Genomic DNA, 4,363 nt, shown 5'->3' on the forward strand with positions numbered 1-4,363 from the left:
TGATAGCACAGGTAGAATGCGAATACTGCAAAAATCATCCCAATGGCCCCTGAGTAACTGAACTGTGGGAAACAGTGACCACCTGTGGCATGAAAAGCAAAGCACTCCTTGCGTCTTGGGGAGGCAGAGAAGGAACCAGCGGGGCTCAGCAGGAAGCTTCTCAGAAAGGGTAAAGAGATACCAAGAAATCACCCCAGTGAGAGCACAAGGAAGAGCTGCAGGAAGCCTGAGAAACAGGCAGGGCTGTGAGTTGGGGTCCAGAGGTCTGCGTGGGAGCCAAGGTCCCTGGGCTGTTTGGGGCTGAGGAACAAACGCCTCAGGGTCACCTCCCCAACCTTCCCTGCGGCTCACTCACTTGGACACCAGGACACGAATTCCTACCCGCTTCTCTGCTTCTCCCACCCAGGCCTGCCTGCCCTGGAAGCCAGGGACCTGTTTGGTGAGTGGGGCCCCAACTGCCTGCCCACTCGGCCCCAGTCTCCCCTCTGACCCACCACATCCTGTCTCCTGGTTCTGGTTCTTAATCGCTTTTCCCCCTCTCTCCAGCCGATAAAGACGATCCCTTCTACTATGGTAAGAGCCGACATCCCACCCGTTCCTGTCCTGGACCTCTTTGCCAGACAGGCTGGCGAGAGGTGGTGTGGAGCCCAGTGTAGACAAAGTGGGGTGGGATTAACCTCGTCTCTGAGAGCTTCACTCCAGCAGGGTGTTTGGGAATACCTACGGCTAAGGCGCTGGAGGCCTGGGCTGTGGGGCCCCAGGGACCTCACCCCTACCCGCCTGCCTTCCACGCACCCCTCCCCTCACCTTCCCCAGGACCCAGCCCGGGCAGTCCTCCTCTTGCCGTCTAGATCCTTCACTTGCCCTGGGCCTCAGCTCAAAGGCCACCTTCCCTTCCGGAACAGCTTTCCTTGATCATCCTTCAAAGCTGATTCTGTCTCTGGGCTCTTGCACTGTTTTTTCCTTCGTACTGCTTGTCCCCATCAGATATTACATGATGCATCTAGTTGCAGGCTTGTTTCTTTCTTGCTGCCTGGAACGGAAGTACCATGCAGGGCATAAATGTCTTTTTTTTTTTTTTTTGAGACAGAGTCTCACTCTTTTGCCCGGGCTGGAGTGAGTGCCGTGGCGTCATCCTAGCTCACAGCAACCTCAGACTCCTGGGCTCAAGCGATCCTCCTGCCTCAGCCTCCCGAGTAGCTGGGACTACAGGCATGCGCCACCATGCCCGGCTAATTTTTTCTATGTATTTTTAGTTGTCCAATTAATTTCTTTCTATTTTTAGTAGAGACGGGGTCTCGCTCTTGCTCAGGCTGGTCTCGAACTCCTGACCTTGAGCGATCCTCCCGCCTCGGCCTCCCAGAGTGCTAGGATTACAGGCGTGAGCCACCGCGCCCGGCCCCATAAATGTCTTTCGAGCGAATGAGTGAGGCAGGCAGCCCCAGGCTGGTGCCAGCTTACTCCCTGTGCCGTCCCCCAGACTGGGAAAGCCTGCAGCTGGGCGGGATGATCTTCGGAGTGCTCCTGTTCCTCGCTGGGATCGCCATGGCCCTGAGTGAGCGGCAGGGATGAGCAGGGTGGGAACAGGGCGCGCCCTGACCCCAGCTCTAGCCCCAGCGCTGACCTGGGCTCTCTCTCCCACAGGTGGCAAGTGCAAATGCAAGGGCAAGGGGAAGCAGGGGTAAGACTGGGGCCCTGTGTGTCCCCTCCTGCCGAGCAGACCTTTGTGGTGGGGGGGGGGGAAAGCCCAACCCCCGGAAAAGGGGGAACCCCCCGCCTGCTCACGGGCTTGCAGTAGGATTTGTCATTCCCATAATCAACCCTGAAGGGCCCCAAATCAGGGAAAGCTCTGACCCTTGGTATGAAGTGTCCCTGGAAGAATGGCAGAGAGGTGTGCCCCCCGGGGAAGAGGCCTCAGGAGCCTGGGGAGGGGAGAAGATCCTCGTGCTAATCTGACACTCATGGCCTTTCTCTAGCCCCTTGCCTGAGAAAGCCACCCCACTCGTCACTCCAGGTGAGCCGGGCTTCCGTGGGGCCCAGGGGGTGTCCGCAGGGACTGTCTGTGACGATCGCTCCCACTTTCCACAGGCTCCGCCAGTGCCTGCTGAGCACAGGACGGGCTCCCAGCGGAGCCCCCCATCTGGCCCAGGCCCGGCCCCCCAGCACGGCTGGCCCCCCAAGGGCAGGCTGTCAGGCTCCCTTCTGCTCCCAAGGCCGTCCAAAGCTTATTTACAGATTAAACAGGTCCCTCCGGTGGCCTCGTGACCGTCTGTGCATTGCTGCTGCTCCCTGTGGCCTCGGGGGCGTCCCGAGGCGCGCTCCTAGCAAGGGCCCACTTTGAGAGCCCCCCACCGCAGTACCGGTCAAAAGACCTCACAGACTCTGCCCTTTGCCTGGAGACTCTGGAGAGCCTTAGGACCGGGTAGCCAGGGCGTCCTGTCGCCTAGGGTGACCCCAGCAGCCCGCCCCACGGGGGCCTCACCTCCCTTAGTGGGCGCTCTCCGTGGTAGGAAATGTGGCGATTCCCTCATCGACCCCCCCCAGGGAAACCCAAATAACCCCCAGATCGTCCCATGGGGTCCCCTCCCCCCAGTCTCCTGCGAAATCCCGCTACGTCCTAAGAAGCCCTGCGCAGCGCCCTGGAGAGCGGGGGCCGCCGTGCAGATCCGGGTTCTTCCGTGTGGCCCCGCTCCCCGCGGGAGGGCACGCGCGTGGGAGCGCCCCCCGCCGGGCCGAGCGCGCTGCAGGGCCGCGAATCGGCGTGGCTGCCTCCGGCGGGTGGCCCCGAACCCTCCCTCCACGCCCCAGGCGGGGCCTCAGTGTGTCCCAGACTTGGGGTCACCTGGCTTGCGGGCCGGGACAGAGGCAAGTGCAGGGGCCCCGAGGGGCGGAAAGGAGGGTCACGCTCCCGCTGGGGCCCCTGGAGCAGGGCGTGTGGGGGCGGGGCGGGGCTCCCAGGCTGGGCCGACCGGACCCGCCACTGCGCCGCCCCAGGCCCGGGGCGGAATGCGCCGCCCGGGAGCAGGAGGGCGCGGCTGGAACGCGGGCGGTCAGATCGCGCCCACGGGGCGAGGCGGGCGGGAGGCGGCCTCTGTGCGTCCCGGAGCAGGCAGGCGCGAGCGTCCTTGGAGGAAGTGGAAAAGGAGCTCACGACGGAGGCGAGCGTGCCAGCCGGGCGTGGTGGCGCCTGCAGCGCCCGCGGCTCCGGAGGCTGAAGCAGGAGGATCGCTGGCGTCCAGGAGTTGGAGGTTGCTGTGAGCTAGGCTGACGCCACGGCACGCTAGCTGGGGTGACAGAGTGAGACTCTGTCTCAAAAAAAAAATAAAAAAATAAATATAATAAACCTGAAGCAAATGGAAATTTTCCTATTTTCATAAAGGATGTGTATCAAAAAAACAATGAGCATATTAACAGAAATATTGACAGCTTTCTTTCTGAATTGGGAATAAGACAAGGATGCCCGCTGACCCCCAAATTTGTTCAGCATCACATTTTCTAATAATAAGAAATAAACCTATGTGCTCACTTCTGTAGTACATATACTAAAAATTGGAACAATACAGAGAAGATTAGCATGGCCCCTGTGCAAGGTGACACGCAAGTTCGTGAAGCATTCCACAGTAAAGAAAAAAAAGAAACCTATTAAGAGCAGGCAATAAGACAGTACCCTTGGGGGATTGGTTCCAGGGCTCCTGCTGTTACCAAATCCAAGGGTGCTCAAGACCCTGTGTAAAACAGTGTAGTGTTTGCATGTGACCCATACAATCCTCCTGTGTGCTTTAAATCATGTCTAGGTTACTTATGATACCTATGTGAAAGCCGGTCATTGAGAGGCCAGGGAGAAAAAGCACATAGCATTGCTCCAAGAATGTAATTCTCTCCCAGTCCAGCGCCTGAAACTGCCTATTGTAACCTGAAACCAGTTTTACCTAATAACTGGTAAAAACGATCTGCTACAACCCTAAGACTAGTTCTAGCCACTCACGAATCAGAGCTTGCCAGCTCCCCAAACTTTGCTAGTGCCAATGAACTGTCTTTCAAAACAACATGAAACCCGCAACCTTCTGTATGTTATTCAGACATACCTAAGGCCACCATTCCATGTGTATGCCTGGAATTGCAATTCTTGCTTCCCAAAATCAAACATTAAATTAGAAATTCATCTCTATGTTTCATTTTGACATTGACACCTAATACGATGTAAATAGTGTGTAAATAGTTGTTATACTGAATTGTTTTTTCTTTTTTTTTTTTGAGACAGTCTCACTCTTTTGCCTGGGCTAGAGTGAGTGCTGTGGCGTCAGCCTAGCTCACAGCAACCTCAACCTCCTGGGCTCAAGCGATCCTACTGCCTCAGCCTCCC

The sequence above is a fragment of the Propithecus coquereli genome, unplaced genomic scaffold (genome assembly GCF_000956105.1).
Source record: "Propithecus coquereli isolate 6110/MARCELLA unplaced genomic scaffold, Pcoq_1.0 Scaffold434, whole genome shotgun sequence".
In the NCBI taxonomy this organism is placed as follows: domain Eukaryota; kingdom Metazoa; phylum Chordata; class Mammalia; order Primates; family Indriidae; genus Propithecus; species Propithecus coquereli.